The following is a 13,380-nucleotide window of genomic DNA, read 5'->3' as shown; positions in this document are numbered from 1 at the left end:
AGGAAGGAAGGAAGGAAGGAAGGAAGGAAGGAAGGAAGGAAGGAAGGGAGTCTCTATTAAATCCTACAACTTACTTCAGCTATTTCTATAAGAACATTCCTGACTTCTATTTCTATGTAACATAAAAAAAAAAAAAATTCAATAGTATACTGAAAAATTTAACCTTTTTGGGTTTGAAAAATCACAGTGAAATGATGTAGACCCAGAAAACCCCCCCCCCCCCCCCTTTCTTCGGGGGGGGGGGGGAGAGTGAGGGGGGAGAGGGGAAGGGTGGCTGCAGTGGCGGTTATATTTAATGCATTATGTTTGTTTCCTGGACTGAAATAATGAAAAGGGGAAAACTACTGTTTGTTCCTATGACATAACTCAAAGACAAACATTGCTTTACCTAGTATATACATCCCCCATGGGCATGTGTTAGGACTGAAACAGCAAAATCTCTGGAGTGTGATTAGAAAGCTAGCACCTAACACCAAGTTCGGTACTTACTGAAAGTTATTCATATATGTTCTTTTTATGTTTGAGGAAAACAATAACTTCCAGAGGCTCCTTCATACTATTTGTCTTAAAGGTTTATTTCCTATTCCTTCAGAGGGTATTAGTTACTAGCTTAGCATAGATAGCTGAAGTTAGGTGAAATTATTTTATTTCACTGCCTATTATTTTCCTTATCACCTTCTATGTTATTCTTTGTCTCTTTCAGCTGCAGCATGTTTCCACTAGAAAATGGATGATAAACCTAGGTGGATCCAGATCCACTCAATACAATGTTGTTATCACAACCATACTTAATGTGGAAATTTTTGTATGAGTTTAGCAGGAATATAGCTAATATATCTCTAGTCAACCTGAGTAGATGACTGATGAATGGAAACCATATAAAAGCTTACATTATGAAATTTAAGACATTTTTTTTTTTTGGTTGTTGTTGTTCTGTTGTTTCTGGAAGTCCTAACAGCGTTGGGTAGAATTCTGAATGTTTGCAAGATTGAGCCTCTTATGAGAAAAACAGAAAACATTTTCAATACAAAAGAAAAATTTCTACCATATGTCTCTTACATGGAGTTATCTATAGATTATCATCAGGTAATAGAAAAATGGGAATTAATCACAGTGATGGATTTGTGAGATCTATAGTAATCTGAATTTACACAGAGCAGTGAGGATATCTGTTTTTAAATCTGAAAAACAATATCACAGAACAGATATTACATTGGAATAACAATGATACAGTTTCTCTACATGACATTTAATTTCTGTATGGCAGCAAAGATCAATATACTTTCCTATACATCTTGAATTAATAGCCCTTGCTACTAAAGAATAAAATATTGTAACAAAACTGCCCGCTCTATGTTGCAAACCTCTCACCATAATAAGGTAATAATGCACACATTTCAAAGAAGGAGATTATTTCAGGTTAATGTCAACATAAAAAATAAGTTGATATTATGATATACTGAGTTGATCTGCATTACTATTTCAAGAAGGAATTTTACTTTCAAAAAGCTCAAACGTCAATAAATACCAGAAGCACTTCTGCAATGGATTTTCCTTTAGTGGGAATTAAGGGCTATGCATAGCTCTTTTATTAACTTATTTGAAATCTCTTACAATATAGGTCAGCCTTTTTTTTTGACAAAAGTTTTCTTGGAGGAAGGTGAAGATTTTACAAAACAGCTCCCCTTTTCCATATCATTCACTTAAGAAATTGAAAAACATCTTTTGAAAATTTTCCATATTATGTACTTTTTACTCTTTCATTATATTTCTTTTCTTTCACATTCTGATTTTTAATTCAGATATTAATAGCTAAAATATGATTTTTCTAAATATTTTAAATGAAAATATCTATATATTTTAAAATGTTTTTCTCAAGTAAGACTTTTTTTTTAAAAAAAGCTTTTGGCTTCCTGAATTTAAAAAGACTATATCATTGGATCTTCATTATTCTTTTTTGTACGTAGACTTTCAGAACTCTTGATGTACTGTGTTACACTAAGCTGTATGAGCATACAGATCTAAATGAGACATAACATTAAGAGATTCGATTGCTAGTGTATTTTATTTTATTATTTATTTTTTTTAATTTTAAATGGAAATTTGGATGTGCTAAACACCTCTTCCAAGGTGGGCAAGCAAAAGAGTGTGTTGCAGACTATAACAGTAAACTATTCTGTTTCTCAATTAATTAATTAATTAATCAATTGTTGTAATGATCAAGGGAATGCTGGTGTATTTAAATACAGCAGGAGGAAAAGTTACAGAACAAATCCCGTGGTTATAATTGAGCATCTTGTTGCACACCCACATCATATTAACTCCTCCTTCTCAAGCTGCAATTAAGCCGCCTGAATTGCCAGGGAGAAATAGGTACTCAGAATCAGCTCCCCCACTTCCTTTAACAAAAGATTAGACTGTTTTTTGTTTGTGTGTTCATTTTTAATGCTTGTGTTAGACAGTCAGGCAGCATGGACCAGGGCTGTTCATCTGCCTTTTCTAAAAGCTGTGACATGCTCAAGAGCGGAGCCTCTGGAGAGTTAAATTTCCCAGAGGAGCAGGATGGGACAAAGAGAGACTGAGACTGCGAAAAGGTGCCTGAGGTATCTGGGAACTCAAAGGGGAGCAGACAAGTTTCTGAAATAAAAGATAGAAGGAAATTTCCCTACAGTTTTTAGGAATGGCTATGAGATAGTGTGTTGCAACTGAAGAAGCCACTGAAAATTATTAGAGTAAAACTGCAGCAAAGGGACTGGTCTTCCAAAGATAGGGTGGATGGGGAAGAAATTTGTTTTGAACCTTTATTGAACCTTTTAATCTTTCTTACACAGAAAAAATTGTGTTTCTTCTTTAAAGAATTAGCTAAAGAATTAGTACAGTATTTTATGACCCAATGAAACCTTCCTTCAGAGACAGTAACCAGATCATATAGAAAATATCCAGACAGTCCAACATATTCAGCTTTTGCAAATAGAAGGTCTTTTCACATCTCTTTGATTCAGTGCAGGAGCTCAAGGACTGAGAAGTCCATGCTTCTTATTTCTAGTTCCTCCTTGTGCTTCTCAGATTGGAAAGGGAGCCTGTCCCAGCTGGAGACGTTAGACTTGTCAGAGTCTCCTTCATCCCCTTCTCTCTGATTTCTTTGAGCTGTTTTCAAAGTTGCCATTTATTCCTAAAAACCAACCAACCAACCAAAACAAAAACAAAGCAACAACAAAAACAAGTCAGCTTTATCTGGGGTATCGTTGTATAGTTTTGCTGTTCTCACTGGGTAATTATCATGTTATAATTTTTCCTTCATAATCCATTGAAGTCTGGAGGTTCCATCCACAGACTTCCATAATGGTTACATCTAATCTTCTGGTGATAGCATATTCTCTGTGTTTTAACGTGAAGATTATGGCACGGTTTAGCTGGTTAATGATTTTCCAGTGTTGAGGAGCACATATCTAAACTGCTGAACTTTCATCTGTTAATAGTGCTTATATAACATGAATCAGTGTAATCTAATAGGATCTGACCTGAAACCACAGCTTCCTAATATTACATCACAAATTTAAAGCAGCAGCAAGTATTTGGAAGACAGTGAAAGGTTTGTGCTCTGTAAAAACTCACTAACTGTCCTTAGCCAGTGAAGTTAATAACTTAGGTGTATTAAATTACCCTGAGCATGATATATATATTTTTCAAATTCACTTTTCTGTGAAATGATTTAAAATGGCATCAAAGCCCTGTACTATAAAGGGATCAATTTAGATTACCAAAAACAGCAAAGCCTAATTTAGACTTAAATTGAAAGTTTAGTTCTTTCCCTTCCTCTCACTGATATTGTTTCTTGTTAAAAAGGCTTTTTGTAAAGACATCTAACATGTGAAGTAAGAGCTAAAGTATATATATACCCAGGGTTTCTTTTTAAGAACTTTTTCTGAAATACAAGGGAGGAAACAACAAGAAGTCACAGACAAAATATCCCTGCAGCTATCTGTTAGGCTGGTCACACAACAGATCTTGCTCATCCACAGCCCAGAGCTCCAAGGACTAGATGCTAAGGGCAAACAGGTGGAACACAGAAGTTATCTTATTCACCATTACTTTGGAGAGCAACTGCTTCATGGCAATACTTTGGGAAACATTAGTCTATGAGGACAGTTCATGTCATTTTTGCACTCTTCAGAGTGACTTGACTCATGTCGCTTCCACATTGAAAACTCTCTAGCTCCTGGCTAGTTTGCCTTCCAGAATTGGTTTTCCCTTGAGCCTGGGTGAGAGCCAGCATGTCTCCAAATTGCCTTCTGTAAATTTCGTGCAATCAAAGACAAATGTTGCAAAAACTGTTTATGTCTACCTTCATAACCTACCATCATTGCTGATGGTGTTTTAAAGACCTGCTGAACAAGTAGACTTCTCGAACTCATCTGTTGTGCACTTCTCTTTCCTCACTTAACTACAGAAAATTGATTCTATTGCAGGACCTTTAAAGAACATTTTTTTCAAGGAAGAAAAATTTAATATTATTAATTGCATTAATAGGTCACCCAGGCAGAGTAACTTGATGTTAGTATACAGCAAGTAGTAAGCACATCCAGGATAGAATCAGTATAAAGGGAAAAAAGCCAACCATCATGGATAGGAGTAGAAAGATATTTGATGTGAAACAGAATAAAAAGAATTATTGTTGTAAGATGAACAGCAACATACCAAGCTATATAACATAAAAAAAAAAAAAAAAAAAAAAAACTAGATGGCTTACTTAGACTAGATATTTTGTGAATTGCAATGAATAAGGAGACAACTAGTAGCAATTTTTAAGCATTCATGAAGCATTTCTTATTTTCTAGTGAAGTTAAAAAAAATGACTGACTGGCCTTGCACAGGTTAACAGGTTCTAGAAAAATAATTTGCTCTGCAGATGAGATTAATATATGCTAGGACATATGTGGAAGTATACTAAGGCCAAAAACAAATGAGTTCAAGGACTTTCTGTCATGACCGTGCAGAAATAGCACTTCTATATTTTTTTGTTTTGCTTTTTTGTTGTCTTGGTATAGAGGCTGTGTATAATCTATTTTCCTCTCCTAATTATCCAGTTGTAATCACTTCTGAGGTAGGATTCTGAGCTATATAGAACTACAATCTCACCTCTACAGAAACTTCACTTTTGCTTATATTATGATTGCTTTTAATGCATGACAGTTTGCATTCAAGGTCTCTGATAGCAGTGTCCTGCAACATTTTACTGTTAAGTGATGTAAAGAGCATGACCGCCTCCTCCAGCAGCTCCAGCCAAGGACGCTCCTGCCTGGTTTCTGGGCCCACTCCAGTGCTTGAGACCCAGGACCTCTACTCAAGATCTCTGCTCAGGCTGGGGGACACAGTGGCTGCTTTCCCCTTTGCAGGTTCAGCTGGTGAGCTGAAACTGAGCCTATACCCTAGGCACACACAATGACACAAAGGCACACCCAGACGCACACACACAGGACAGTGACAGGGTTGGTCACAAAGAATGCTACATACAAAGCACTGCATTTAAGAGTGCCTACACACAGGATTCACATAGAACAAGCACAGCCAGCCAAGTCCCCTCCTCTCCTTGGCTGACAGAGAGCAGCAGGGTCTTGGTGTAGTCACACACATGACATCCCCAGCCTCACCACTACACACACACATTCACAGATCCCTTGAGTACCAGCACATCCCCTCTGCCAGCCCTGTGCCCCTGCCTACACCCTGTGCTCACTAACCTGCCCCACGGGTGCCTGGCTTGCCGGCTGCTCCTGTTTACTGCTGGCTGTATGCATGCAGCTCTCACACACTCACACTCCCTCAGCACCCACATTCACAGGTCTCTCTGGGTGCACCACCACAGAACCCATGCCCACCTGATTCCCTGGCCCACACCCAGGTCCACTCCTTGCCAGCTGGTCCAGCTAAAAGTTTTACAGCTAATGTACACTTTCTATCAACCCCCCTCTTTGTTCCTCCTCCTTTCCCTCCTCTCTACACATCCCCCATGGGTTTGCACAGTTTTCCAGCACACTTCACAGTTCAGGCCCCCTGTTTTACAAATTTACCAGTTGTGAGGTGCAGGCTGAGTTTCCTGGGAGTGGCACCATTAGTTTCTTGATAGACCATCTATTAGTGTGACTGGGACATTTGTCTCTTGTCATTGTCTCTGTGTTTGTTTTGTCATTTCTGTGTCTTGGAATATTTTGATTTCTATTTTCCCCCCTTTCCTCTAAATTTACTATTTGACAAGGTTCCTGATCAGACAACCTTGCAGGAATTAACTTTCTCACACTTCCACACATCCTAATGAATTAGTGTGACTGACTGGGTTTGGTTCCACAGTTTCCTCCTTTATCTTTTGCTGGTCAGGTTTGTGTCCCTGCATGTTCTTGTTTATGGCTTCCTACTTTTCTTATATCCCTTGTTGCATTGAAAAGATCAGCTACCCTTTAAGGAGCAAACATTGTCTTTCGGTATACACTTATATTTATGTGTGGAACTCAAGTCACAGCAGTCTTACAGCATATTAAGGATCATACTAAGTTTAAATGGGGTATCTACACCTAGTAGGCCCCTACACCTAATAGGCCCCAACAGACTCCAGAGTCAGAAGGAGCCTGCTGAGTGCAGGCTGGTGGCTGTGTAAGCAGAATATCTGCAGATTGCCTGTAAGGAAGCTTGTAAAAGTTCAGTGAGTGCTTTTACTTTGTAAGAATACCACTGGGCTCTATTCTTGACTTCAGCAATGCAAAAATTCAAATGACACAGTTATGTCCAATAATACAGAAAAGAACTTAAAATCTTGAACTTTGCATCCAAGGCAGAAGCCAGGAATTTTTATTCTGAAAAACAAAACAAACCAAAACATTTAATTAAAATAAAACCAAAAATTACAACAAAAAGGAAACTTTCTCATCAGTTATTTCCTCCCTCTGTCACTTTGTGCTTAGCTTCTGTCTGGAGGTTTATTCTTAACTTGAGTGGAAAATTCTAAACAAAAAATGAAAGCTTTGCCCTCAGAGGTTTGTTTGCAACTCATTCAGCCATGGTGATCTGTAAAATTCCAGCAGCAAGAGAAAAGGACCAATTAAAACAAAATACATGTGTTGAGATTTATCACAGACATGCGGGATCTGTTGTTTTCCTGGTATAATTCCACAGTTTTCTACAGTCACATCTGTTTTAAATTCAACCCCCTATAGCTGTGTATTTATTGTCATGCAGGCTTTCTAGAACAATGCAATAAAATATAACTAAAAGAGGATCTTCATCTATGGCAGAGTAGGCTAAAGGAATACGCTGTTGAGTATCTCTGATACTTGGTTTGATGGGACACTGCTACTTTGTTCATTAGGAGAGTAAAGAGCTTACAAACAGACTGATATAAAAATTCCAAGGGCTGTTATTATTATTTTAATTATTATATTTTATTTTGTTCTATTAGGTATAGAGGCCTTTCTATGATGCCTGACTACCTTTTTGTGTTCTCCCAGCAGAATTAAAAATCTTGAGTACAAATAAAGTACTTCAGACGATCCTGGCACTGTATATATTGAAGCATATCATATTCATTTATAGACATTTATAGATTCTGGATGTCTACATTTGACTTTGTAAAGGTTGGAATTTAACCGTGTTTTCCTAACCACCCCAAAACAATTGCTGATTCCTTTTTATTTTCCTAGCTTTTTAATAGCAGAAAGCAATTCTGCTTTTTAATAGCAAAATCAACCTAGATCAAGTTCATTTTTTTTCTGTGTTGCAATATTTTCAGTATTTGCAGAGAATAAGTAATTTCTACTGATCTGATACAATAAGATCAAACCCACAAATTCTCAGTAAGAGTATGTCTGGTCTCAGGCAACAAGAAAGCTGACTTTTCTTATCACCAGTGCTGTGCTGATTTGGAGATACATGTTCCTAATAACTTCTTTATGCCTAATGAACTGTAAAGACAGTAAGGACATCAGAGGCCTCTCAGTGACCTACAAGAAGATGGAGGAGGTGTTTTGTACTCTTTAATCAGAACTATGACTGGTACAAAAAGCTAAAGCTACAAGCTATCTAACCTCTCAATGGGACACTGCACAGTGATACTCCCTACAGCCACTTTTCATTAAAGAAAACAATGCTTTTTCAGTTACAATGACATTTTTTTAAAGGAATAAATGTCTCTCTGCCTGCATTCTTCATCTCTCCTTGTTCATTTTCAAGCAGGTATCTTCAGGAATTATAAGTTTTATAAGAACAAGTGCCTGTGAAAAGAAGTGAGATTTTTTAGGGATCAGCTGCTTAGCAATAATCTCTGCAGTGCCTACAAAAAGCAGCACAAGTTGGTAGCTTCTGCTTACTGGAGCTGCCATTATCTTCCAGAGCAAAGTGGCAAATCTACTTCCCATTGTGTGTCTACATTATCATTTAGCTTACTATCTCCTCTTATTTTGGGATATTTAGCACACATAATGTATGCATGTACATTTTTGTCAGGGCTTCCTTCTGGAGTAACTCACTAGCTCCCTATGAGATTAAATTGTTAAATTCTTGCCAATGTGAGAATCTTCTGCACAGATGCAAGATCCCGAACCACATCTCTTATTTATTTACCTCACTGAAAGCTCAGCCTTCAGCAACCTTTTACCTATTCTCTCAGATTCATTTCTTTAAAAAAAGATGTAATTAGTGAAAAATAGTTCTCTAAAGAAGACTACCCTTACAGGGATTTTCTGCCTAGTTTAATAAAACATTATTTCTAACTTAATTCAGTGAGAATAAGATTAGGTGTAAAGTTGTTCCTTGGACTGGATCATGTAGGATTTTACTTAGGAGCAAATATATCTTAATAAAAAATGACCAAAAGAAAAAGAGAAACTCATTCAAGGAGGTACATGTAATTTGTTTCTGTAGCATTCAGTCGTAATTACTATATCCAAATGTAATCTTATTTATGAAGTTAAAAAAATGCAATGTGATGATTTTCAGACTGAAGGCCTTGAAATTGCATATCAGTTTTGAGTCTCATACACATGGACAGCAGCACAACATTGTTTAGCTCCACTTGCAATATCTGCAATTACAAGTGTAAAAACTCAGCTGTCAAACAAATTAAACTAAGCCTTGCTGCATAAAGAATGTTATTTAATCTCCACAATCTGTTTGCCACCCATTGAGATACAGCTACATTAATGCATTAAATTAAGTGATTTTATTTTACAGCTTGCATACAAATCAATACAGCAAGAGAGTGAATATTAACTAACCTAAGCCCTAATTAAAGAGCAATGAGACACTGATGGCTGCTTTATCTTGATATTTGAAAGTTAGCTTTAAATTATTATTGGAGATTAGACAATTTCATACTCAGCCTGAATATACAGGTATTTTCATTATTAAAATGCCACACCTCATATTAACAGTCTGGGCTAAATATATCCACAACAGGGACAGAAAATTTTGCAGTCTTTTAGTAAGCCTGTCAAAGAATATCTAATAAATATTATTTCATTCTATATTATGTTTTCTCAAACAGTATAGCACAAACCTTATTTGAATTTGAATGGAATTAGAATAATGTATTCCTGGTGCAACACCTGGATACACATTAGTGCTTGTAAATTTTGCATGAATGCATAGATAAAACTATGAGTTTTTAAAATCTAACCATACAATTATAAGTTATATATTTCTTGTTTCAAATATAAGGTTAAATGAGCTTGTCACTTTTTAAACATTTTAATATCCCACAGCTCCAAATATATTAGTTAAGTAAGCTGAATATCTCAGGGGTTTACTCCTCTTATCTCCATATCAGAAGCTTTATTTCCATCCTGATTAAGCAAAGTGCTTAAGTGTGTGCTAAATTTTTGTTTATAGCTTTTTGATTTGAGTAAAAGTGTTTTCTTGTTATTAAAAGCACATCTCTTTTGCTAAATTGTTAATAAACTTGTTCCCCTCCTAGAGATTTCCACCTCTTGAATTAAAAAATTGATGGATTAAAATATGCTTTAGCTCTGTGCAAAACTAGTAAAGCTAAATTAAGACAGCTTGCATACGGGATCTCATTTGCCTTATCCTCATTATTTACTGGGTTGCACAAACTTTAGGAGTTATGATGAATGGGACATTTTGACAGCCTTTGGGGGTTTCAGACTCTGAAGAAAAAAATGACATTAATTTGTTATACAGTTCACATTTATGAGTATTTCTTTGCTTCCTTCAGAGGTAGAAATGTGGGGTGTTCAGTATAAATGAAACTGGGAATCTCTTTTTTGTGACCCTGAGTACTAGCACAGCCTTGAAATACCAATGCTTTGCTAAATCCTTTAGTTTATGCCACAGATCCTAAGCTTTTACCATAATTTTCTTATGTTTTCACAAGTGTAGTAACTCTTTCTAAGTACAAGAATGCCAAAGTTAACTTTTTGAGGGAATCTTTATAAAGTCGGTGAAAATTGTGCTCTGAGTCTTGTCTACTCTCCTACACCTTCATGCACTTGAGGTTCATTTGATCTTCCACATGCCAAGTTCCTTCCTTACCTTTTAAGGCAACTTGAGCTGAAGAAACACTGCCATTCAGTTAGATGAGCAAAATGGGAGATTCGGGATAGATATCTACCTGTAAAAGTGAATAAGAAGACCACAGTCCTTCCTTTTCCATGATTTTTAAAAAATATTTTCTTCAGGGAAAAGAATCATCTGCTCAGTAGTGTGAAGGCTACAGAACATAAATCAATAGATTTACTGGTACCCCTATTCTTTTTCAAGTTACAATAGCAAATAGTTATTTTTACACAAAAACACCCTCTAGTCTCTCTTGATTTATAGTGATAAAGTGACATACTATACATCTTTCAGAGTAAACTGCAGTCTTTCCTCAGGTTATCATTTTCTTGTCTCCCGTGAGAACTGAAGTTTCATTTAATCTATTTTTTTTTTTTTTTTACAGTTCAATCACATTTCACTTACATGTTAGTCCTAGTTCTGCCTGCATATGTATCCAAGGGTTGAGTTGAATACAAAGAAATTTTTTTTTATAATATGCCTTTAATTAATAAAATCCGGAGAATTAGAGCTCTGAAGCCAGTCTCTACATGCATTTCATACGTATTGTTGCTAAAGAATGACTAAAAATATTGTACACTCTTGATGAAATAATGCTGTCAGTCTAAAACATCTCAAATGGGATCTGAATTTCTCCCATGCTGAACATGCAAATAGAGTATTATGGTGATTTATTTCATCTATCACAAATTAGATAATAGAAATGTTGACATTTGCATTGAATATGTCTATCTCTTGCTATCCCTTTTATCAAATCATATGTAAGGCCACTATATATTATTTGATCCTGTGACAGAAAACAAAATTATATATCAGTAAAAGGGAGAAAGATCGTTTTTCATAATTTATCATATATATATTTAATTGTACCTTGGTGTCAGATTCCTGAATTTTTGCATGTAATTTCCGCTGTATTTGACAGTGGAGAAAAGGGCATAGAGAAGGGGGAGAGAAAGAGAAAGAGGAAGAGAGAGAGTTCATTTTGAGTGACGTTTGCAGTGTTGCATACAGAAATTACTTCAAGATTGATGGTTTTGTAACAGTTTACCTCTACAGCTTTGATTGCACTTAGTTTATGAACTCTGAGATTACAATAGTGTGCCATATTTACTTGTTACTAGTTCAAGAAACCTAGCGGGAATGAACGATCAGTTCTAAGATCTGGCCACTAGGGGAAAGTAACTCCAGGTTTAACTTTCTCCCGGACTACCCATGGAGCACAGGGGACCCAGCTGTCAGCTTGGCACAGAACAGGGCATGTGTTTGTTCCCTATCAGCTCCTCTGACTGCCTTGACAAAGGAAGGGATGAATTTTCCTTCAGAGGGTGCAGGTAAGGAGGCAATTTTTCCTCATGGAGTCTTTCAACCATGCATCAGAAACAGAGAGGGTATCACATTAAAGGGGACTTATCAGAGTCAAACCTTTGCCTGTTTCAGAGCCCTACCAAGGACTTTCAGAGACAGTTCCACAAAGTTGAATATATTTAATAAGGTGACAGATATAAATTCAGAATTGCCATTGATTAATACACTTACTGCAATGGTACTAATTAGTGCTAGCAAAATGCTATCCCGGGTATTCCTCGCCAAAGGGTGAAGGCGCAGAGCTTACCAAGAAGGCATCTCTGTTTGGTGGAGGAGAAGGAGCACAGCCCATTGACTGCTTCTTCTAGGTTTCTAATTTCTTCTTTCTCTCCCTCAGCTTTTTTTTTTTTTCCTCATTTTAATTTTTTTAAAATTTTTTTTTTTTTTTTTTTTTTTTTTTTTCTTACTAACTCGTAACACTCCTTTATATCCTAACTTTATCTGTTGTCTCCTTGGGGTGATATTTAGCATGATTTGTGTCGAGAGGTGAGTATTGTAGTCGTATATGTTTAGCATGTACTTCATAAAGCTCATCATATTCAGAGGTGTTAACTTTAAGATTAATTTTGCACATAATGAAGAAAAATGTTTCAACTGGGCACTGTGGTCCTCAAGATTCTGTTCTGCTGCCAAAACAGGGCCATCCCTCCAACACAAGAGTCCCTTCTTCAGCAGTCTCTCATAACAAACTTGTGGACCTCCATCCACAAAGTTTGTATAAGAGATAAGCAAGAACAAGATGCTCAACTCTGCTTTGCCCCAGACTTATGCTTATCCATGATGCTAAGACGTCTGACTGTTCTCCACACTGGGATGCAGAAAAGGGATGGTCTTTTTGACTTTGCATTTGCTTTGGAATTGTGATTTTAAAACAAATCCAGATCTGAGGTAAAGGGCAACTTAGTCAACAAGGTTCTGTTTCTGGCTCTCACATAGGTTTTTTCAGTGTTTCTATGTTTTATAGGAAGGAGAAAGAGCCTGTCATTTAAACATAAATTAGTTTTTGAAACAAAAGTGAAAAGGAAATAATCCTGTAAGCAATGAGTGTGTGGCAGTGTACACAGAATGATGATAAATTTTAATTGGCTGCCTATTACAAGATCTCCAATTTTTCACCTCACTTTCTATAATGCTAGATATGCCTGGAAGCTTTTATCCCGTCTTCCACCCTGTAATATAAAATTGTCTGACTAGGAATGATAGCCACTATAAGATGTCCTAAGACTCTGCTTAACATTTTAAATAGCAAATAATATCATTTGAAATAAAAGGAATTGTCAAAGTATAATGAGGATTTCCCACACCCTGATTGCATTTCACGAGGAAGCCAGTACTATCTTTCTTGTATTAATTGAAGAACATTTCCTTATACCATGCCACCAAATTTTAGTAAAAACTATCAGAAATTTTTTTTTCTTTTTTTTTTTTCTGTGAATCTTTACCTCAGAATGC

Source organism: Oxyura jamaicensis, chromosome 1 (genome assembly GCF_011077185.1).
Source record: "Oxyura jamaicensis isolate SHBP4307 breed ruddy duck chromosome 1, BPBGC_Ojam_1.0, whole genome shotgun sequence".
NCBI lineage: Eukaryota > Metazoa > Chordata > Aves > Anseriformes > Anatidae > Oxyura > Oxyura jamaicensis.
The sequence above is the reverse complement of the archived record's forward strand: the minus strand, read 5'-3'. Positions refer to the sequence as shown.